Raw genomic sequence first — 25887 nt, 5'->3', positions numbered from 1 at the left:
GATGGGGCACCTGGCGTAAGAACAGGTAGCCACCTCTGCCTGTTTGTGTGAAAGAGCAAAACCGCGGAACAGGGCCTTAGTCGCGTGGCAGCAATGGTGGAAGGGACTGTGGTTGGGAGAAGGGTAACAAAGAGATGTGAGTACCCTCCCTTTTTCTGATATTCTTCCAGTGCCGCTCAGAAGCCAAACCCTGGAAAAGCCATCAGTGCGATCAACACAGATCAGCCTCCCTGGCCGCCGGGGGTGAAACGGCAGAATGTCTGAGGGGCACAGGGACAAGTGTAAAACCATCCATACCAGCCACCAACACAAAGTAACACACAAAAAGCAAAGCAAAACAAAACACCGGAAATCTGTGTCATGGATGCTCTCTCTCTTATCTGTTTTAGCTATCTTAATATGTTTTTATGAACCTGAAGAAACGACTGGAAAACCACAAAATTATTGATAGTGATTTAAACAAGAAACATTAGAATTTAAGAGGGGTTGGAGAGGAAACTATCTTAACTTTCTATTTATTCATATCATTTCATTTGTTTCAATGTGCATTTATCAGCTTTGCATTTTATGACTATGTGCTGAAATAAAGCAGTATTGTACAAAATACAGATGTATAAACATGCATGTAACATTAAATTTCACAAGAACCGTAAATATGGACAGTGCTTCTAGTTTGTCTTGTTTCTTCCTATTCTAAAAATTTTTTCAAAAATATTTTTATCTTCATTTTCTTCTTTTCATCAAAATTAAATTGACAATTGAACTGCTTCAAAAAGAACAAACATGCTATAATAGTAATAAATGGTCTCATGCCTACCGGAGTCATCCATGTGGGGCTGATATGCTGGTGCTCTTACGAATCATGGTTACTGTCCTTGAAAGCTGCTGAGTTTAAAATTCACAGGTATAGAAGTACATGAATGAATGAGTATGTGTGTGTGTGTGTGTGTGTGTGTTCACACATACATGTATGTGTTTCACATGTGTTTATTTTTTATATAAAATGGAGTATTTTCATATAAAGATGGAAAAGAATTCCCTTCTCAATTAAACCCTATTTCTCTTGCTAGACATTCTTGTCCGTTATTCTTCATGGTTCCTGGCTCTAGCTCCTCCTTTGTTCATTATTGTTATTACCTTTCCTTATTTGTCATTCTCCTTGGTTACATTTGAAGTGCATTTTGGGGAGCATTCCCTATTCTGGGGACAGAATAGTATGCACAGCCTGCTTTCTCCTGGAGCAAGCTTGAGAGCCAGCAGGTTGATTTATTCTGGACTTTTGGGGTTTTTTTGGCAATACAATTCAATCAAAACTTAGTACATTTCTTTTCTTTCCTTCTGCTTCCATCCTTCCTTTCTCTCTCTTTTTTCTTTCTCTCTCTCTCTCCTTTCCTTCTTTTCTTTCTCTCTTGTTTGTTTGTTTGTTTCTTTCTTTCTATAAAGAGCACTCCTGAACCTAACATCAAACCCCTAAATCTAAAACATTAAAATGAAGTTCCACTAATGTACTCTTTCTCTATCCATCCTCCTCCTGCTTCCTCAGAGGCAGTTAGCCCTATCTTAATTCTGTTTATCATTTTCTTATCTACCTACACACACACACACACGCACACGAGCAGTAATTTTTTTTATTAAAATTGTTTTTACTTATATAAAAGCTCTTTATACTGAATGTAATCTGTGGCCCACTTCTGGTACTCAAGTACAATATAATTATGTTTTTGGAGGTGTCTGTAGTTATTTGTTTCCTACACCAGATAATGTTTCATAGTGTAAATATACCAATTTTCCCCCTCTTTTTTTTTTTAATTTTAGGGATTTATTTATTTGACAGAGAGAGAGAGAGAGCATGTGAGCCACGGGAGGGGTAGAGGGAGAGGAAGAGAGAGAATCCTCAAGCAGACTCCCCACTGAGTGTGGAACCCTAACATGGGGCTGGATCCCAGGACCTTGAGATCATGACCTGAACAGAAATCAAGAGTCAGATGCTTAACCAACTGAGCCACCCTGGGACCCCAATTTTCCCCCTCTTTTCTATGGTAAGTTCCAATATTCTGCTATTTTTAACAGTATTGGTGTGCACATATCTGTATGTGTTTCCTGGTGTAAATGTGCGAGTTTCTCTTGAGTATGTACCTAGGAATGGAATTGCTGGGTCTTAGGTTATATTCAGCTTTATGAGGAAAAAACAAACTGTCTTCCAATTTACACTTGAACCAGTCATATTGAAAATATTCTTTCAGCCCACACCATCTCTAATTATATATATAATAAGATTCCTTAATTTTTGCCGAACAAGGGAGTATAAAATAGTATTTAATTTTGATGATGTTTTATTCTTTACTTGGTATTTGATAACTTATTATCTGTTCTCTTCCAGTAGAATATAATCTTCATAAAGCCTGGGGGGGAAAAAACCCTCAGCATGTTTCTGATCTATTTGCTTTCAGTCAATTTCATGTGCCAAGAAGCACACTTAAAGTTTATTCTTAGACATAATTCTGAAACAAAATTGATTTATTTTCTTCTAGCCTCCCTGCCCCTCTCTTTTAGTATAATGATGAATACCTTTAGGCCATCTGAAATAAAAGGTGGAAAGATCATACTCTATCTGATCTCTTTTGTAGGACTAACTGTCTTTGTTCTCTGAGAAGTTTTACTGAGACTTTGATGCTCAAAGTATTTTTCAAACTTATCTCTTACTGTCTGAAGTCCAGGAACAATTCACCTTTTTAGCCTTGGAAACTCCAAATGTAGAGCCTCTCTATTTCCTCTTATTTCTGCTTATAAACCAGCCAATTCTTCCTCGAGTTGATCTATTTTAATACTTCACCAACAGGGAAGTGGCCAATATAAACAGTCTTATTATTTCCAGTCACTTCTTCTAAAGCCCTGGTTCTCACTCAGGGGCAGTTTACCCCCTCTGGGGGCATTTGGCAATTTCATCATTAGGAAAATATGAGGACTTGTACTAGTTGACACCAGAGATGCTGCTAAACATCCTACAGTTAACAGGACAACCACCCACAGCAAAAAATTACGTAGCCTAACATGTCAGTTGTGCTTCTGTTGAGAAATAGAGGTATCAGCTCAGGAAATACATTGTCTGCCTTCTGACTTATTAGGTGAAAGTATGAAATTAGATGAAAGTATGAAATGTTTTACCGTTGTATAACATGACTTTCCATCTTCTCAATTTTTCTATTTTTTGCTAACTAGTGCTAAGGTAATCTTACAAACTTTTTTTTTTAAAGATTTTATTTATTTATTTGACAGAGAGAGAGAAAGAGCATACAAGCAGAGGGTACAGGAGAAGGAGAAGCAGGCTCCTCAAAGAGCAAGGAGCCTGATGCAGAACTTGATCCCAGGACCCTGGTATCATGACCTGAGCCAGAGGCAGATGCTTAACTGACTGAGCCGCCCAGACACTCCTGGTAATATTACCAATCTTAAACCTTTTGTTACATTAACACCTCTCTTCAAGGTCATAATTTCTGTGTTCAGGTTGGTCTAAGGGCTAAGAAAAGTTTGAAAATTTCAATGACTTACCATAATAACAAAGGGTATAATGTGACTGTTTGAGGACATTTAGATTTCTTCCAAGGCATGAATCAAAGACTGAAGTTTTTACCCACTCGGGGAGGCTGATGAGGGAAGAGAGAGAAAAAGCAGACAAGAACAGGGGAGGATTTTTAGACTTGAAATGATACATATGATTTCTATTTACTTTCTTTGACTTGCCACATGATCTATCTTTGTTTCTGATGTTCATAGAAATGTCTCTTGTTTTAAGCTCTTTGACTTCCTAAAAAGAAATTATACTGTATTGTTCTTATTTCAAAGGCCCTTTAGCTTTTAGGAGAAAATGTTCATTGATCGATGAAGAAAATAAAATTGCTCACTCTTGGTTGCTTATTGCCAAATTTTTCCTGTATTTCCATTCCTATAACTCTGTAGCATATTTTTTTTCAGATATATTAATACTTTCATTCACTGGCCTGTGAGTTAGGTGAGTCTGCTTATCTCTATTGTGACTCATGTGTATGTTTTAAAGATGAGTATTTAGAGGATAAACTTATACTGATAATTTCTCAATTCTTTTCTGTCATCAATTTTCTTTCCATATAGTCTTTATTCTAGCAAAATTATATTTTCCTTTCTGGACTTGAGTGGGAGAAGGCAAGGATTTATGAATTCCCATGTCTAGAAAGAAGCCAGATCAGAGCCATCACAAAAGGATTTTTCCCAATTCACCAGACAATGCATTATGCACATATGCAGATGCTGAAGGGTAGAGGGTTCTAATGGGGTCTGTAAATAATATACAAAAGCACCCCGTAAGAGTTATAGCCAGTTACTGGATATCTGCCCCTCAGAGAACATCAGATGGGAAGGAGAGACAGTGATAGCATTAGCAACTTATACAGGCCACATCTCCCTTCTCATTAACTTATTCACTTACTCAGTAGATTTGGTTTGAACACCATTTGTGCCAGGCACCATTCCATAATCTGCGGACACATGAGAGAGCAAAATGAATAAAGATGCATGTCCTCTTGGAGCTTACATTCTAATGGGAGAAAGGCAGACAATAAACATAATAAATAAATTATATAGGATGCTAAAAGATGGATTTTGAAATAAACAATGATCTTGACTGAAGCATATAGCCATTTTCACTGGATGAAAACATGGAAGCAGAGAATACTCTTTCTTGAAAAGTGCCTCTGAAAAGAAGGGAGCAACAAGTCATGAGGTCAACAGCAGGCCTTTATTTTTCTTTAAAATAAGAGAGATTATTCTTTGTTTATATGCTAAAGGGGAAGAGTTTGAATATACGGAAGAGAATAGAGCAATTATTGGAATGAGAGTTCAGAAGAAGTGACGGGGGTAGAATTCACATCAGGAGATTGAATTATCTTTCACCAGGTTCACTGTGAAAGAAGGATTTTTATACTAGTCACTTGCCAGACCTCCCTTTCCCTTCCTGCCTCCCTGCCTCCCACCAACACGTACACAGTCTCTTGGACCTTCTGTCTATGTGGAGCATAGTATTATGTTGCCGTATTTGTTAATAATGTCCAAAGGATTATTGACCCTTTTGATTTCATTCCTCAACTGGCAATGTAATGGAATAGAGCTTGGTAACAAACATGGCTTCCAGGAATATACTCCTTTTGATCCCTGCAGTAATTCATGGAGTCTCATTAAGAGCCTCTCAGATAGATTAAGATAGAGACAGAGATAGCTAGAGAGAGAGAGTGGTAGAGGAAGAGGTAGAGATAGATCTGTAAGGCTATTCCCTTGTGTGACTTTACAGGGAAAATATTTTCTGAATCAAATGTGAGAATTTCAGGATGTTTTCATTTTCTGATTGTTTCTCAGAAATTGGGGTGTCCAGTCCTGCTTGTCTTTTTGCTTCTCCTGATAACTAACTTAAAAAATGACAAGTGACAATAGAATTTAAACAACTCATCTTAAATATGCTTTCGAATCTTGAGCACGTGATTTATCTGATTCTGTTTTTAAAAATCTAGTCCACTGTTAAGCCTTTGTATATGTTCACACCACCTCACTTTTTTTTCCCTTTGCAAATGGCACTGATCACGTGAAAGGAAAATAGCAAAGGTTATCCTACTCTGCAAATAAGGTAACTCATCTAATTCTAATAACTACGGTCTAATCTTGGCTCTTCCAATAATACTAAAATAATTGAAAACCACACCATGAACAAGTCTAAAAGCACCAAAGTGACATAAAACTAATTAATCACTATCAATTTAATATGTGCCCTATCCGTTCAACCAGCTCAGCTCCTCTTGACTTTATGGATGATATTCACTCAGCTCACTGTGCACATCAATTCTCCAGAAAATGGAGTTCTGTCTCTCCTCCACTTACAAAAGTAGTTTAATACCGTGAACCCTTTCTATCATAATTCTTCAGGTCAATCCCATCATCTTTCAGAGACCACCTCCTCCTCAAACGAGTACACGAACCAATGCTGTGATTTGCATTGCAGTGTTTTGAAAGTAATTCTGGGCTACATTTCCTTTCTAAAATTGTTCATCTTCTTTCAAGATCGCATCGAAGACCTCTTCGCTGGCATTTCTATTTCTCACGAAGCACCAGAAAGGTCAATGATAATTTTTTCCTTTATTTATGTGATGTAGGTGGTATTGTGTACCAGATGTAGTTAATCTATTCATAATAAAGAACATGTCCATCATCCTCAATGCTAATATTTTTCCATTCAATACACGGTAAAACACATTAATTATCTTTTATTTCTAGCTTGAACTGAAAACCTATAGACTCTTCTTAGTTTTTAAGTAAATAAAACCCACTCTGTGGCCTCAGGCAAGTCGCTTAAATGTACAAAGCAGCCATTTCTTTATCTATTACAAGGGGAAGCAATACCATTTATCCCATGTAGTAAAGTGTCCAAAGTGTTGGATATATGTTATATGTTATTTTTATTCTTCCTCTTACTATTATTACTCAGTCACTCTCCATCCTGAATGTGTTACAAAGCATAGCAGACCTGCTCTGCAGGAGGAAAGACTAAGGAGCATCTAGACGGGGTGGGGGGCGCGGCGCTCCAGGTCAGCACATCGGCAATAATGGGGTATGGGCTGTGTGAGAGGCTGGTGATTATAGGAGAACAAGAATTTTAAAGTTACAAGATAAAGCTCCATAAGACAGGATCGCTTAGGTCATGAAATGTCACAAATCTTGTCAGCATGATGTTTCAGGGTCGTTCCCTTCTTAGATATGTGCCCTAACCTTTGGAAAAGAAAGAACTCTTCATAACATCTGCACATTTATATAATATCAAACTTATTTTTCCAAGCCAGGTCTTTCTTTCCTGCACAAAGACTTAGAAATATATATCTGCCTTGAGAGTGGCATTCTAAGAGGCTCCTTCCTTAAGAGGTCTGGGACTCTGCCAACCTCACTGAAGTCCGTGTGTGTCAGCCAGGCAAGTTTCCATTAATATTTTCTAGAGACTCTGGGCAGGATAGCAGGTTTTATCACTCTCCATGTTTAAAATATATAATTTATTAAGAATAGAAGGTAAGACTATGGGCGCCTGGGTGGCTCAGTTGGTTAAGCGTCTGCCGGCTCAGGTCATGGTCTCAGGGTCGTGGGATCAAGCCCCGCATCGGGCTCTCTGCTCAGCAGAGATCCTGCTTCTCCCTCTCCCTCTGCCTGTTGCTTCCCCTGCTTGTGCTCTCTCTATCTCTGTCAAATAAATAGATAAAATCTTAAAAAGAAGAAGAAGAAAGAAAGAAAGAATATGAAGCTCTCCTGCTATCACTGTTTTTCACATACCTGGTGAAAAGAGTGCTGTTCGATTCTGGCTATGCTACAGCAATCACGAGTTTTCATTGTGCCCGAAGTTGGTGGAAAGATAGTGGCAGATACGATTTGTCTTCAAAAATGTTCACTCTGGGGGTAGATTTATTTCTAAGCCTCCTGAATTTGGTACTTGGCTGTGGGGCTTGCTGTGGCCTTGGAGATGTTAGGAGGCCGGTGGAGGCAGCCCCCTGAAGAAGAAGAGTATTTTTGTGATGGGATTGTTGCTTGAGCCTGGCTTTCACCCTGGAAGTCTATACCTGGGATGGCCAACCTGCCCCGCTGGGGGCTGCAGAGAAGCTGGGGCACAGCAGAGCTGGTAAAGTAGCCCAAGCGAATCGGCCACACACAGCCACCCGAGAATAAGGGATGACTGTCTAAATCCTCTGAGTTTTAGAAGTTTGCTACACAACATTCTTTGACATGTAGCCGTAGTTGACAATAATCACAGTATGTCGCATTGCACTGTGGGGCACATCTTGTATTGGTTTCTATACTAAATTTAATCAATGTTTAGTTAAGCTCAACCCAGATACCAAAGAGCCAACATATGAGATCGTGACATACAGCATATAAAAGGGGGACATGTGCAAGACCAGCTAGATGGCTCCCACTTCCCTTCTCGATCATAAAACTCTTGCCTAAGGTGTTTTTAAAAACGAATAAATAAATCATACCCCTAGGATTGTGCTGAGCACATTCTGTGAGAGATGCTCTTGGTGACCTGTCCTCATCCCAGTTTCTGTGGTTTTTCTACAGATGCCCTTCAGACCTTTTCATGGCCAATAAGATGTAAAAGCAGAAAAACCCAGGTGGGGCTCCTAGGATAAAGAAAAATCTTTTTAAATAAAGAGGCTCTAGTGGCAAGCCCCTTCAGCCACACCCACCTTCCCTGCAGCAGCCGAAGTGCAGCAGCCATTTTTGTGACCATGAGTTGACACGCGAGGAGAAGGCCATGAGATATAGAGACAGTGGTTCTACCATCATTGAACTTCTCAACTAATGCCAGTAGCACGCTGTTTTCCAGGCTCCTAATTATGTCTGAAAAATAACCTCCTCCTTAAGTCAGTCCTCCATTACCTGCTGATTTTATAATCCTCTCTATTGTACTTTAGAGCAAGCAAAAAGAACAAGTCAAGATATACCACGGCACAGAGTCCCCGTGTTAAGCTGATTAGTCTAGTTATTCTCAAAATCATCATTATATAATATCTATCACTATCAAATTCCCCCAGCACCTTTATTAACGGAAAATAAAAGCAGTAATACTTGAACTAAATTGGCAAATTTCTAAGTTTTTTCTGTATTCAAGGAAACAAAGGATGCTTTAAGATTAAGGTATAGACCTTTAGTGAATGAACAAAAGACAGTTTTCTAGAATGATAAAGATGAAATGCTTTTGGAAAGGTTATCCATATATCAGAAGCTTAAAACATCAATATCAAATAGTCGGTAAAATTTAGACATACTGTAAGATACAATTAACTTGTCTTCAGAGTATTACAGGTTCTCCTGTAAGCCTAATTGTGCACTCTTTCCACAGCTTTCTTGTATTCGCAGTAGAGATTAGGAAATCGTTAGCTTAGTCATTAATTGGTAAAGATTTCTTTCCACCAGTGAATTTTCATTGAATATTAACACATGATTAACCCCACCTCACGCATCAAGAGAAATGATGTGAAACCATGTGAAACCCTGGCAATATTAGGTGACTGTTGAAACCTGCTAAATAATTCCAGATCATAGATCCAATGTCTTTGTTCAAATATTAAAATTATGTTCTTCCATTTCATGATAGAAACATGAGTGATGCAATTATAGGGTTTATAAGCCTCACCCCAGGAAGAGGTCAGAGGAAACCAACATGATCCTTGATTTCTTTTCTCAAAATCTCTGAAATAGCTAAGGATTTAAGTTACATATGTCATGTATATTTGATTGACACCATAAGGTTTTCATCTAAATTCGAAACCTAACTCTGTTTGGATATATTTGAACATTTTTATTGCATTTAGTCATGAGACTTGAATTCTGATAAGCTAGAATGTATGATGTGGCTAGATCATACCAAACAGGTTACTTCTGAAATTAGTTTGAATCAATAATCTGAAAAGGGTGGGTGCAGAAAAGGCTATTTTGCTCTGGCTCTCTTGTGAAATAAAATCAAAACCATCAAAATGAAAACTCCCCTCATCACAAATATAATTTGCAATCTATACCATATATACAGGAGAAATAGCAGCTAAAACAGACAGATCCAAATGAAGGAGCTAAAGGCAAAAGGAAACCAGTGATAGAAACAGAATGTAGGACAGCAGGCAGCCCAACCAGCACAGTGAAAATGTGAACAAGCACATTCGGTAACCAACCTCTACTCATGGACCCCTGCTGAACAAGACACTTCCCCTTCATTAATCTGCTAGAATATAGAAGGTCTACTTGTCCCATGTTCGGAGAGATATGGGATGAGTACCTAGGCAAAGAAACCATTTCTTTCCCTTTAAAGATAATAGGATTGCAGGATGATGGAGAAGAAGGAGGGGAAAGAGGCACTCACTCTTACTTAGTCTGTATCTCCAGTATCGGTCAGGCAACAACTGGGAAAATAAAATGCAAAAACTCACTTTTTCTGGAATCTGTGCCCTTCACTAAATCCCCAAATGATGAAGCACTGAGGAGGGAGAAGGAGATGGTGGCGTTCATAAGAAGGTTAGAGAATATCCCACACCTTTTTGCATTGATTGTGGAAATTTATTATTACTGTTATTCCTGGTAGCCCGACCTAAAAGGGATGTCGGTGATGTCGCTTACCACAGGTTCACATTCTTAAGGATATTTGCTGAGGAGATACCATCCCTCCCCTCTCCCCAGTAAAAGTTGCTGTGTGTTGAAGCTGTTAAAAAGAGATAACGGGCCCAAAATGGAGTCATTCATGCTAAGCCCAAACCAAGACTTAATACCTAACCTGATTGAAGTTTCAACCTCTTCCAGGAATATAATCTGACTGGTCAGTCTCAAATTTCCTGGTCAGTGCCAGTGAGGTAATCTACTTTCTAGACCTTTTGCATCCCCCAAGGGAAGGTGACCTTGCCCAAAACAATTCACTCCTTTCCCCCTTCTGCCCATAAAAGCCTTCCATTTTGTTCAGCTCCTCAGAGCTTCTTTCTATCTGCTAGATGGGATGCTGCCTGATTCATGAATCTTTGAATACAGCCAATTAGATTTTCAAATTTCCTCAGCTGAATTTTGTTTTTTAACAAAGCTCTATGTGAAAACCAGAGCATTGAGATGCCATTCAAGATTAGTTCTCAAGGGGGAGCAGTCAAAAGAAGAGGAAACAGAAATTGGGATATAATTCTCCTTTTCTTTCTGCTTTCTTATAACTGTCCAAGATCTTTGAATGAAGAAGAGAAGAGCCGTGAACTCAAGGACTATACAATCAGGCAGACCAGCACCCCGACTTGGACACTCAGCTTTGCTATTTCCTTTTTAAAGGAGATTTTGTGCTTTGAATAGTCATGAGAGTCAAGTATGATGTGGCCACTGGATGTCTCTCTTCAGTTTCATTTTTCTCCCCATCATCAGCTCCCAGAATTCCAGACAGACCAAACCCTACTTTCCTCTGAAATCCACTCTATCTCTTCTAGGGTGGGCACTTACTGGTCCCTAAGAAAACCTACCTCTTACCTGCTGCCCTGCCACCCCATACCTCCGGTCCTCTGACATGACCCAAGACTCTTTCCTCCAGAAACTTCCCTCATCCGGGCAGACTCCAGGGCTCTCTCCTGTCTGTGTCCTTAGTATCTTGAGAATGCCTCCATTCCAGCCATTTCACAGGTTGGCATACTAGACAGTCATTCAAAGACAGTTAATTTAAAGACAAGAACTTAATTTTTCATCTTTTTATCCTGAATAGCCAATACATACTAGGTGCTCCAAAACATGCTTTTTAAAAAAAATATTTTATTTATTTATTTATTTGACAGACAGAGATCACAAGTAAGCAGAGGCAGGCAGAGAGAGAGGGAGAAGTAGGCTGAGCCAAAAGCCTGATGCGGGGCTCGATCCCAGGACCCTGGGATCATGACCTGAGCTGAAGGCAGAGGCTTTAATCCACTGAGCCACCCAGGCGCCCCCAAACATACATTTTTTAGTGAGCTAAAGAGTTGCTTTTTCTTCTTTTTGTGTTGCATTTGATCCCAGTTACCCCCTTAACCAAAGGAGAAAAAAATTCTTGTTTATTAAATCCAATTGACAGAGCCCATTCCTCACCCCTGACATTTAGTTGGTAAGTTCTCCATCTGTGTTAGGATTGTAGAAATAGATTTTGATAATAGTTTAGTATAACTTCCCAGATGATGGGTTCCTGGGAACACACTCTGACTTATCAGTTTGTCTCTTTGTATTTAAATCGTATTCCTTCTCAATAAAGGAGCTGTGGGTTGAGCTCAGGAATGCCACAAAAATCTAACTCCTGTAAAAGAGAGCTACCAAATGAGGCAAGAGAACAGTGTCCAGGCATCTCGGGGGAGGGGGGAGCCCAGTTATTTCTCAGAGATGTTAAGATGTCATTGGCTGTTGAACGGAGTCCACACCCTGGATCTGACTCTCCACAGAAGACAGCTCAAATGTGTGCTTGCTTCAGTCTCAGTTCATGCAAATCAGCCAGTTATCCATTTCCTAAACACTGACTCCCTAGGGAAACGGGTGCAGCTTGGCAATCATCGGATCATCATTTCTGTGACCAAGAAGCCTGGCAAGAGTCAGTTTGATTCCAGCTTCACCATTTCCTTTCTGGGGTGGTGGGGGGGAAGGAAAAAAAGTTTTTAATCAAGCTTCCATTTATATCACACGAGATCTTCACAGGGTTGCAATTTTCTCTCTTTCTCTCTTTCTTTGAGCATCAGTTCTATTTTGATATCAAGATCAAGAATTAGCCCAGGAGAATGAGGATTCTCATTTGAATCACAGATATTAAGTTGGTACTACGAATATTCAGCCAATGATTAAAGAAACCAGTTTTGGGAACACCTTGCTTGGCTGCTCACCATGTTTAGGATTGAGAAGTAGGACACAAACCTTCATTGTCCTGGGTGAAGCCAGTGCTGTAGTTTTGTGGAATGAGTATGGACTTTCCATAGGAAGAAGTCAGTGGGAAGAAGTGGTCACTTCTGGTGGCATCTGGCAGCAGCCCTAGAATTCCAGTCCCCAGAAAGAAACTGTAAGGATGCCTCTGCTGTAAGGCAGGTTCCAGAGCCTCTGTCATGCACATCCAGCTCCAGGAGAAGCAGAGAAAAAGCGGCAACACCCCTCCCTAATGGCATGGCTAACTGACACATTTTTAAACTAAAATATGTTCCAAACTAGCACTCTGCATCCCTCCCTCTTCCAATCCCAAGACAAGAGTGGTATCCCCAAACCCATTATCCACTTTACTCAGTAGTTAACACCTTAAAAAACCCACCTTCCGATTTCGCAGATTTCTTTCCTCCTGCATGTCAGAGCAGAGCAGAGTGTATGGGGAACAGATGGTCCTCATGCACACACCCCATACTTAGTGTCGTGCCAAGCTTATGCTTCCTTCACTTTCTTCATGAAAACAGGCATGCTGAAAATATGTTTGCGGATGGCACAGAAATGCTGTGCACATTTTAGTCGTCATGGCAAAGCAGGAAAAATTCAGAGCCATAACAAGTAAAAACAAAAACCACTGAAAAGTAATTTTTCCCTCCACCAAGCAATAGTCATTTCCATGCCCGAACATGGCAAGTCACAAATGCATTGTGTTAAGTGCCATTCAAAGGAAAGAGGGGTGGGTATTATGGCATCGGGACAGAAAATCTTGGAATGGAATCAGGCATCTCATGCTGTAACAAAGGGTGTTCAATTCTTGTCAATTTCAGAAAGCCGGCCTGCGCTTCCATGGTGAGGGAAACAGTAAAGGAAGAAGAAAATGAGTTGGCTTATTAAATGTCACCTAGTTTTGCACTTTCGTGTCTGCCCAGAAAATTGCAATTGGCCTCTTTTTTTGCTCTAATATCTTATATCATGTAAAGCACAACCCCATAAGGCAGTTTAGACCCGTGAATTGAGTAAATATTATAATTAACAAAAAAAAATTAAAATATTAAAAATAATGATAGCTGCTCAGCTCTCAAGCAATTATTTAGCTTGCCAAACCACATCACCTCTGAGTCCACTTGTGGACTACCTCCTTGTAATCTGGATTATCCTGAAGTTAACAATGGACCTCAAAAAACCAGACATCTGTAATCTCATATCCTACACAGTAAAGTTTTACTCCTAGGAAGCATTGTCCTAGATATTGTATCAGCAACATACATAAGGCAAGTTCCTTTCTCTAAGTTATTTAACCCTATGGGTCACTAACCTATCATGGTATTAGATTTGGAAGAGATCTTAGAGATCAGTTCATTCATATCTTCCAAAATGTGGGACTGCCTACCTATGTCACAACATACAACACTTCCAGAGATAGCCAACTCCCTGCCAACTTTTATTTCAGTAGGTACAAGTATAGTTTCATTAGTTCAAGAAATAACCAATGTCACCTTCTGGGACCCAAATCCTTTTTAAGCAGTGAAAATATAAAGAGAAATAATGAATAAGTCCTAGCCTCAAGGAGCTCATAGTTAGGGAACCCAAGTCTAGTTTTGAAGTTTGACAAATAAACAATTTCAACGCCATGTGATAACTATCGTGGGAAAGGAAACTCTACCGCAGTTATCTTTCAGCATACTCTTTACCTTTCCTTATGAACTTTCCTAAGCTTGTAATTAGTTACATATTTATTATTATAATTATCTGTTTAATTACCATCTCCCCTGTTAAAGTGTAAGCTTCATGAAAGAAAAAACTAAATCTGTTCAGCAGTTACGTCTAGCGTTCAGTGTCTCAAACACTTGGCAAATCTGTGTTGAATAAATGTGAATGATTGATGATATTTAGAAGGGCACTTTACCCAAGTGGAACACTAATGAAGTTTAAGGATGCTCCAAGTGGACAAGCAGCATCTGCAAAGGTGGAAGATGAGGGGGTCGCTTTAAGGAGTCACCAGTATTTCAACTTAGAAGAGACTTAGAGCAAGATATGAGGAAGCCAAGAGGTCAGGCTGGACAGGAAATGGCCTGAAATACAAAGAATCTTTATGTTGTGTTAAGGAATTTGGATTGCTTTCTGATTATAACAAGGATCCAAGAACAGACCGCAAGCAGGAAAATGACCTTATTAGCTCATATGTTGGAGGGACTGGTCATGGCAGAGCATGGGTGGGGGAGAGTGAAGTAGAAGCCCCTTTGGTGCACAGAGGCCATGGATGTGAAGGTAGAAAGAAAAGGGTCTTCCAATAAATAAGGATGATCCTGTCTGTGAGATGCATAGATTTATCACTGCCTCCAAGAGTCCTGCCTTGGTAGAACAAAAACAGCGATACACAATATTGTAGGAAGTTTTTCTGTTTCTTGGAGAAGATGTTATATTGGGGTTCTCTTTGAATGTGCAGATAAATAGTAGTTATATAATTCTGAGTTCAATAGAGAGATTTAGGCTACAGAAGGTGATTTGGGAGTGATTGATGTATAGATAACAATTAAAACCCAAGGAGGAATGATTTTTCCAGAAAACCATGTGTAGATGAGACGAGTGCCAAAGAATGAAGACAGATACTAAGGAACTAAGAAGGGGAGATAAGAAAGTTAGAATAAACACAAAACAAAAGGGGTGCCTGGGTCGCCCAGTCGGTTAAGCGGCTGCCTTCGGCTCGGGTCATGATCCCAGGGTTCTGGGATTGAGTGCCATATCGGGCTCCCTGCTCACCCTCTCCCTCTGCCTGCCGCTCTACCTACTTGTGCTCTCTATCTCTGTGTCAAATAAATAAACAAAACAAAACAAAACAAAACAAATAACAAAACTCAGAGCAGAACAACATTAAGGAAATCATGACAGGAAAGAATTTTGAAAAACTGAGAATATTAGAGCAAGCAGTTAACTGTGTCAATATGGCAGGATGGGAAGGTAGGACCAGGGCTGAAAAATCTTTATCATTATATTCAAAATTTAAGTCCTAGGTCATTTTGACAACAGCCATTGAGAGAAGTGAAAAAAGTGGAAGCCAGAAAGCTGTCTTTTATTTCAGGACCAGCTCTACAGAGTCTAATACTGTCTATTCATTATTCTGAATCAAGTTTTCCCTTCATATAGATGGTTAAGTGCCTGGGGAGGAAAGGAGTGCAAATTTTATGAGTTTCGATGAAGAACTATAGTAAATATTTTATTTTGTTTCAACAAATATTTATCAAGCATCTGCTATGTGTCAAGCTCTATGCTAGGTGTTAGAGACACAAAGATGAATAAGCCATGATCCCTGCCCCAAAGGGGCTCCAAATATATTTAGGGAGACACAAATACACATTTCAATATGGTAAGTGCCAACAGTAAAGGTATATAGAGTTGGTATGGTAATAGAAAAGAGGTAATCATTGGCTTTGCCTAGCCTAGTCAGGAATAGAGGTTGCAGAGAAGAAAGAGCACTCTTAATGGGACCTGGAACAATTGATAAGATAATATTGGCATGCATCTGTTTAGTGCAGGGTATATGTTTCTGAAAATGAATGAACTAATGAATGATTAAGCAATATGAGCTTTATGGCACAGTCCCCATGGAAATGCGTCATACACAAACCAGCTGTGGAATTCTCTTTCAATGCCCTCAAGCATGACAAATTTCAAGCTATAATTTTATTCACATGCTGTTCATATAACAGTAGAGCAATCCTCCCAAGCCATAGGGATCTATATGATGTTTCTGATAAGGTAAAAGTATTTCTCCCAGTCTTTAACTTTTTGCTGATCTTTGCTTTCTAATTAATTGACTGTTACTTTGTGCCACAGAATGTATAAAACTTCATGGTATAGTTCCTTGGCAATTTTGCAGTACCTCCAGTAGTACCGCTTTTCATTGTCAGCTATGAATGGTGAGAACTAGTTACAAAAGATGAATAATGGAAGAAAGAGAGATCAAGGAGAAGTAAAGTTGGAATTAAAATAGAAGAGTATAGCAGCACCTGGTTGGCTAAGTTAATAAAGCATCCAACTCTTGGTTTTTGTCTCAGAGCATGGTTTTGTGGTCATGAGATCAAGCCCACATCAGGCTTTACTCTCAGTGCAAAATCTGCTTGAGAGTCTCTTCTTCCCCTTCTCCCTTCCCCTCTGGCCCTCCCCTCACTCATGTGCTCTCGCTCTCTCTCTCAAATAAGTAAATAAAATCCTTTTAAAAAAATAAAAATAGAACAGTATAGCATCATTAGGGTGAAGCATCTTGTGAAAAGTTCCTTCTCACTGGCTGAGAGTCCAGACTAACCATTAGTCACATTAATACATTAGATGATAGATAGATAAATGATGATAGATAGAAGATAGATAGATAAAAAGAATGTAGACAGCATGAATATATAATATATTTCTGAGATAAAAAGCACTCTAATGACTGTGTGTTGTATAGGGCAGCAATAAGTGTGAGATGCAGAAAATAGAAGACAACTAAATCCCAGCATGTATAAGCATATGTATTCATGAGAGTAAATGTGTAAGAAGCCAGTGTGGCTAGAGTGGAGTGTGCATGGCATGGAGGGGTAAAAGATAAAACTGGAAAGAAGTTAAGTTCTTTGTAGATTGTGAAAGTCACCATATGTTATCCTAAAAAGTATGGGCAATATTATACAGCAAGAAGTAGCCTTCAAATTTTAAATAGAAAAATGGCACAATCACTAACACTGATGGAAATATGGAGGAATTATTGGAGGCTGGACAGGTGAAGGCAGAGAGACCAGCTGAGAAGTTGAGAGACCCTGAGAGCCTGACCAAAGCCCAGGACAGCAGGATTGAAAAAGGCTGGGTGTGTACTACTAGATGCCTAGGGGATAAGAGAGTTCCTTCACACAAGGTAATTGAAAGTCAAAGATTCCCAGTAGTGGAACTGAAGAGCAGTCTCTCCAACCAACAGAAACACAAAAGGGCCTCAAGAAAGCCAGCTTCAATCACAGTTCAATCCTGGAGAGTTCCAACACTAGATCACAGACACTGTCTCAATCCAGTAAGTTATTACTTCTCTCTCCTCCTTCCCACCCACAAGAACAATTCAACCCTAGAGAATCCAGAAGCAACCTGGTCTCTGGAAGAAGGGAACCTGTACTTACATAAGGCAATGAGAAGTCTAGCTCATCTCACTCACTCCCGGCAGAATGCCGACCTGAAGCAGGCCCCAGCCAGGGGAGGGAAGGTACTTTATCTTCACATAAAGTCAGTATTTTATTATTGCACTGAACTAGATATACCATTACTAAACGGACACATTTTTTAGTGGCTAGACGTAAGGGAAAATTTTTTTTATCTATGATCAAAAAAGTCACTCACTTTAGATTTTACCCTAAGATCAGAGAAAAATGGCTTCTCCAGTGCAGGTCTGAATGGGCAGTGGAAGTAAGGTAAAGTAGTTTTAGGAGTTGTCTTCCAGCCCTTCTGTTCATATAAAGCAAGCGCCACCAAGTTTAAAAAATAATTACTAAATAACTCAAGCCTTCTGAGTTCTTTAGCTCTTCTCATTTCTCTCTCTCTACCAGATAATCACCCTCCTGAATATGTTTATAATGTACATTAATTTATTTTCCTTTGACTACATATATGTTAATTGCTCAAAAATATATACATAATTTTTTTTGCAAAGTTTTGTACTTTGTATCAGCGGTGTCATACTCTATATATATTTAAGCAATTAGTTTTTCCAGGAAATAGTAATTTGGATTCTGTAACTGTAATTGTATAGAGTATTCATTAGTATATAAAGTATTCTCATATGTGAACATAGCATACCGTACCTATTGTTTATAGATATTTAAGTTTTTTCTATTTTCTTGCTCTCAGGAATAATGGTGCTCTGAACATTCTTGTACTTTCATTTTTTTATGTTCAAGAATTTCTTAGAATAGGTACCTAATAATGAAATTATTCGCTCTTTTTCCACCTATATTATATAGAATGTGATTAATCACCTCCTTGGTTGATGATACCTCTCATCATTATGATTTGTTCATGCCTACCTGCTTTTATTTTGTTAGTTGAAGCTAGTTCCTTATAAAAACTATGTGTAAAGAATATGGTGCCCTTATCTCATGACTTTGCCTCTCCTTACCCCAAAGTAATCATTAATCTGAATCCTATTATTATTTTTCCCTTGCTTTCTTTTTACTATTATATTTTTAACTGAATAAAAATGGCAAAACAGCATATCAAAATTCTCAAGATACATCTAAAGTAATACCAAGAGGGAAACTTTTAGCACTGTAAGCCTATATTAGCAAAAAGGAAGATCTAAAACCAATGATCTCAGTCCCACCTAAAAAAAGGGAGGGGAACAAATGAAACCCAAAGTAAGCTGAATAGATTATAAAGATCAGAGCAAAAATCAAGAAAATAGAGGAAAAAAAAAAAGTAGAGTAAATCAATGAAACCAGAAGTTCATAGTTTTTTTTTTAATAAAATCAATAAAATTTATACATTTCTGTTTAAGCTGATTAGGAAAAAAAGAGAAAAGACAAAAAGTACCAGTATCATAAATGAGCAGTGATATCATTACAGGAGTTTAAAAAGATGATGAGACAATATTATGAACAACTTTGTTACAGCAAATTCAATAACTGAGACAAAATGGACAAACTCCCTGAATGAGACAAACTACCAAACTCACTCAGGAAGGAATAAATAACCTAATAGCTTTATACATATTTTTAAAGTGAATTTCAAGTAAAATTTTTTTGACAAAGAGAGCTGAAAATGCCTTTACTGGTAAATTCTACCAAACATAAGAAAGGAATAATATAAATTCTACACAAATTCTGGCAGACAATCAAAGAGGAGGTAGCACTTCTCAACTCATCCTGCAAGGCCCCAGCATTACTCTCATACCAAAATCAGACAAAGACAACAGAAAGAAACTAGACTAATATCTTTCATTAACAAAGATACAAACATTCTTACAACATGTTAGCAAATTGAATCCAATAATACATGAAAAGTATATTACATCATGACCAAGTTGGATTTTTCCCAGGAATAAAAAAGTTTGACATTGATTTAACATTTGAAAATCTATCAATGTAATTTACCATATCAGCAGACTAAAAGGAAAAAATTCATAGGATTTTCTCAGTAGATGCAAAAAATGTATTTGGCAAAATTTACATCCATTTCTAATTTTTTAAAAATGAAATACTTAGTAATAAATATGAAAGTATGAAACACATGTTCAACAAGAACTATAAAGCATTGCTAAGAGATATTAAAGACCTAGGAAAAAAAGATATACTATTTTCATGGATTGAAAGGGTTAATATTGTTAAGATTTTAGTTCTCTCCTTGATCTATAGATGCAATCCCAATCAAAAACCTAGCAGCTTTTTGGTAGAGATTGACAAGCTGATTTTAAAAATTCCATGGGAGAGAAAAGTCGATAGAAAAGCCAAAAACTATATTGAAAAACAGCAGAGTTTGAGGACTTACATTAACTCACTACAAGATTTATCTAAAGTCCTGAAACTTATGTACTTACAAAGCTTATTCATTGTAGTTTACTTATAAAGCTATAAAAAGTAGTAAAGACAGTATGGTGTTGGGGTTAAGATCGACAAATAGATTGATGAAACAAAACAGAATTCACAAATAGAATCACGATCAAGCCAACTGATTTTTAACAACAGTGAAAGGCAATTTAGTTGAAAAAATAATAGTCTTTTCAATAAATGGTCTAGAAAATATTGAATACCTATATATCCAAGAAGAAATAGCAGCAGAAATTCAATCTATTCCTCAGAATAAAACAAACCTCAAAATGGATTTTTAAACCTAAATGTAAAAACTAAAATTGTAATCTTTCTAGAAAAAAAATCTAGACAACTTCATGATCTTGGATTAGGCAAAGATTTCTTAGATTCGCTCCCAAAATGAGATCTATAAAAGAAAAAATGCTTCCTAAAAGGCACTGTTAAAAGAATGAAAAGTCAAGGCATGGTGATAGAAAAAATATTTGCAAATCAGATATCTGATAAAGAACTTGTTACACAGATTATATAAAGATTTCTCAAAACTTAAGAAAAAACAACCTAAAAAATGGGATAAAAATGTAGACAGACACTTCAATAAAGAAGATATATGTTAGCTATTAAGCACTTGAAAAAACATTCATCATCATTTGTCATTAGAGAAATTTAAATTAAAACCACAGTGAGATACAGCTACATACCCATTAAATTTAAAAAGGCTGACCATACCAAGAGCTGGTGAAGATATGGAAGAGCTGGGATTCTCATATATTACTGGGGAGAATGTGAAATGGAAAACAGATTTTTTTTTTTTGAGTTTCTTATAGAGTTAAACATACTTTCTGCCACATGTATAGCCATCCTACTTTTAGATATTTACTAAAACCAAAAAAAGGATATGTCCTTACAGAGACTTGTTCACACATGTTGGTAAGAGCTTTACTTGTAATAGCGAAGAATGGAAACAACTCAAAGATCCAGCAACAGGTGAATAAATAAACAGACCAAGGTAAATACTCTATAGCAATAAATTAGAATTAACTCATTGATATAAGCAACAGTATAGATGAAACTCAAAATAATCATGGTGAATGTAAGAAGCCATATTTTAAAAAAATGTAAAAATGTATGTTTTCATTTATATAAAATTCTAGGAAATAAAAGCTAATTTGTAGTGACAGAAAGCAGATCAGTGCCTGCCTGGACAGAGGTAGGTGGGTAACAGATAGGAGGAGTGGCAGTAAGGGGCATGAAGGAAACTTTGGGAAAACAACTTTATTTTCTTGATAGTGATAATGATTTCATGATATATTTATGTATCAAAACTTATCAAATTGTATTCTTTAAACATGTTCAATTTGTTGTAAGTTGAACAATTCCCATTATGAAGGTGTATTTGTTCCCATTATGAGGATGCATTCATTCATCTATTCTTCTAGTTCTCTTCAATTTTTTTATTATATATTTAAAGCCATGTGATTAGTTGTACAGTTTATTATTATTTTTTTTAGGATTTTATTTATTTATTTGACAGATAGAGATCACAAGTAGGCAGAGAGGCAGGCAGAGAGAGAGGAAGGGAAGCAGTCTCCCCGCTGAACAGAGATCCCGATGCGGGGCTCTATCCCAGCACCCTGGAATCATGACCTGAGCCAAAGGCAGAGACTTTAACCCACTGAGCCACCCAGGCACCCCAGTTGTACAGTTTATAATTATTATATATTCCTGTTTAGTTGAACTATATATCATTATAGTATGGCTATAGGGTGGGGACTGATAAGGTCATTTAAGAACCATATCCCTTTTCTTCCACAGAAATAGAATGTGTAGTTTGGTGTATGACCCAGAATAAAGAATACATTTCCCAGGGTCTTTTCAATTTAAGTGTGACCATTTGGTAAAGCTTTGACAAGCAGGTATGAATGAAATGAGCATAACTTCTTCCCCTTTTGTCTTTTTTTAAAAATATTTTATTTATTTATTCATGAGAGACAGAGAGAGAGAGGCAGAGGGAGAAGCAGGCTCCCCACAGAGCAGGGAGCCCCATGTGGGACTCAATCCTAGAACCCTAGGATCATGACCTGAGCTGAAGGCAAACGTTTAATCAACTGAGCCACCAACACGAACCCCCTTTTGTCTTTAATGAGAAAAGATATTCTCATTTCCTCCTTTCTAAAATACTGTTGTTTGAGCACAAGGTAGAGTAACAATATGGGAGGAGCTTGCATCGTCATATATCTTTGTGGAACAAAGATATCATATTAGCCCTGGACTTCCTACCTCCAGATTATTGTCAAAGAGAGAAAGAGAGAGAGATATAGAGTAAGAGAAATACTTCTGTATTGTCCGCCCCACAGTGATTTGGGATCTCTATTTCCTGCCAAACCTACATCCTATTATTGAATTTGATACCTGTACTAGGGTAGCTCTCATAATAAACCCTAAAATATAATGTGATCAGAAGATCTCAATTAACAGAACCTGCAAAGATGATGAATCTTTTGCTGTTAAAAAAATGTATTTCAGCTTCAGCCAGTGGTATCTTAGAAGGCAGACAGTATCCTTAAAGATGTAGCAAAAAGAAGAAATATAAGGAAAATTCAAAGTTGTGGTGGTTACTGTTTTTCCTTACTTTCAGCAAAGTTCTTTAGAAAAGAGAGAAATTCAGGGTAGAACAATTCAGTCTATAAGTAGAAGAGAACTCTGAAAAAAAAACCAAACAAACAGAAAAAGAGCTTTTTGTCTATGGCCTTCAGTAGAAACGGACTTGGAATCTAGCCATTTGAAGCCTTGCATGGTTGCAAAAGCCAATCACTTTTTGTTCCCCAGATGTATTAAGCTCTTACAAATGAGAGAATCAAAGCTGAAATGTACATGGCTTGTAAGTTAATTTTCAACTTATGTAATATTTGAAGCAAGTACTGGTCAGAGCAACGAAAAGATGTTTATATAAAATATAAGAGTCAGAAATAATCTTATAGAAAGCATCTAGGATATCTTCACAATTTCCGTACAATCAAATAAAAGGAAAACTTAAAAATTAAAATTAAAAGTAAATAAGTAGTATAGAATAATGCATGTGGTATTAACTTATTTAATATTTTATTTTCAGTGAACAATTTGCTTTATTGATGCATTGTGTTTGAAGCCCAGCAGTATAAATTGTAACATTTCACAATACCTAAACTCTGATGAAATTATTAGTGTGTCATAACAAGTCAAGTAGAAAAACCATAGAGACATCGTTAGCGATTTAATAGTTCTAGCTCATGGGGGAATGCTAATCCCACTGAAGTATAGAAATTATGGTTATGATTAAGAACATATAAGAAGAGAAATAGGAAATGTGAAATTCATATTAAAACTATGATATAAAATGCAATTATTATGAAGTGACAGCAAGTCGCACAGTAAAATTTAAGCTAACTTTTCTCAGAAACTATTACCTCGTGAGTCTAAACATTTATATAGATATTTGTCACCAGGAGAGTACTTGACACCCCCGTGTGGACTGACCTTAGCACCATATGGTTACCTCAGGATGCAGGAAGCACCGTCAATAGTCTACCAGATGTCTCCTGCACCTTCTTACAATTTTTAGGAACCCTGCCTTTTCTGCATGTTCCCTTTCTTATCTGAGGGGCTTCTCGTGCCAGGGGAGTAGCTTTGCCCAAAGGCACAGAGAGGGGGAGTGCTGGGAATTTATAACCATGAAGGAGGCCCAGAGCCAAAGACCAATCTGTGAGGCCTGATGAAAGCTCAGCTCTGGGCTGTTGCAGGGGGAGTGACTAAGGCAAAGCTTCCACTCCAGAGATACCACTCCCAGAAGAGGCAGAAGCAACCCTCCACAGTTCTTGTCCTGAAATTGCCTCTTTTCTTGGCTGCTTCCCTTTTCCACTGTTCTTTTCCAATTCCTACTTTGCTAGCTCCAAGGAGCACTTCCTCATTAAATCATTTGCACAGGAATCTGCCTTTCACGGCTTGCTTCTAGGAAAACTGACTTAGGACTAAGCTTGGAGAGCAACAACAACAGTAAAGTTTGGGGTGGGATTAGAGCAGTTGGGTTATGTTAGTTCTAACAATACAATAACAAGGTAAAATTTATATTAGCAATTGAAGAAGAACTAATGGATGGAATAATTCATAGAATTGATCCTAAAGTATTTTTAAGAAAAATGATTGTAAGACTGAATAAAAAAGACTTAGTAGAAAACTATAGTACAACCTTCAAGTAAAGAGCCATTTCTTTTGGAAAGCAATCAGAAGCTCTGGGCTGTGGGTTAGTAACTTATTTCTAGGAACATTTGTGCTACAGTAGCATAGATGTGGTTATTAGTACTACACCACACAAACCAGTAAACAATAATCAGACACCTCTGTAGTGGGGCTTCTCAACCTCCACAAGACTGACATTGTAAGCCAGGTAATTCTTTATTGTTGGAAGGTGTCATATGCATCATAGAATTCTAGGCAGCATGCCTAGCCTCTACCCACTAGATCCCATTGGCACTCCTATGCAGTCATGACAACCAAAAATGTCTCCAGAACTTACTAGACATCCCATGGAAGCAAAACCACTGTTTATAAGTGACCTCTGTACCCAAAAGGATCAATCAACTCATTTGTGATGAACAATCTAGTAGATAGACAAATCTGAAATTAAAAAATATGAAATTAATAGGTTTGTTTTGATTTCTACCACCTTATAAATTTATAAACCATTTGGCATATAGAAAAATCACATTCTAAATGAAGGCATAATAATTTTTGTACTTTATTGGTTCATAAGATTGTTTTTTAAAGAAATCCTGACCAATTCAATGGCAAAGCTACTTCACACAGAATTGCAGAATTAATCACGTAGAGATAGTTGTGATATTTTTTCAAATGGAACTCTTGTCAATATATATTTAAACTCTGATCGTAAAGATATAAATGTTTTTCTATCAGCTTCCAGTAATTGAGATGGACATAATTTCTAACAAACAGTATTTTCAGATATAGACCAGACATAAATGTTTTTTACAGTTGTCTGTAAGATATAGTATAGCAAATGAAACAATTTCTTTGGTGAATAAGGTCATCAGATTACTCCGAATTTTTACCAAAGGTACAGTTTATCTGGATTTCAGCAAGCCATTGATGGGAAAGGAAAATATGGGTTGGAAAATATTATTGTTAATTGGTTTATATCCAAAAAGTGTACACTATTGAATCAATAGCAACTTAAAAGAGTTAGGTAGTATGAAACAGATCAGTGTGTATATAGCCCTCTCTCATTCAAAGATACACCAATGATTTCAAAGACTTAGAAAGCATGCTAAAAGTTTTCAGACACAAAGTTTAAAGAAATCTGGACATATTAGATGACAATAAAATTTTAAATATCTGAAAAAAGTATCTAATTTAGCAAAATGAAAAGAAAGAAAGAAATGGAGAACTCAACATATTAACCTCAAAATAAGAGGCAACTGCTCCTTTTAACATTTTCCTATTAGTGGCAGGATCTAAACTCACAGCTCCAGCACTACATCCAGTAGATCAGCAGGTGTTCCAGTCTTCTCTGGATGCCAGGCTTGAATCCGTGACCTCCACTCCACAGGTGGCATCACTGCCCCACTGAGGCCTCATTAATGTGTCTGACTGCATTAGATGCCTAACTCATCCTCTTCTAACCATGACCAATCTGAAACCATCCTAGCATGGCATCCGGAGAGCTCTAAGGCACACAGTGGACCACCTGTGTCTCTGGCTGAAAACCCAGATAAGGTCTCTTGTAGCTTTGATGAAAATCCTATAGCAACTGCCTCTACTTCCTTCTCCAGGCTCTCCTGTCACTCCTGTCTCATGCTCTACTGTCTATTAATATCAAAATTACAGATAGTTTTGTCTGTTAAATATCATGTTATTTCTTGCC

Source organism: Enhydra lutris, unplaced genomic scaffold (genome assembly GCF_002288905.1).
Source record: "Enhydra lutris kenyoni isolate GAN:26980312 unplaced genomic scaffold, ASM228890v2 scaffoldscaffold9, whole genome shotgun sequence".
In the NCBI taxonomy this organism is placed as follows: domain Eukaryota; kingdom Metazoa; phylum Chordata; class Mammalia; order Carnivora; family Mustelidae; genus Enhydra; species Enhydra lutris.
This window is presented reverse-complemented; position numbering follows the sequence as displayed.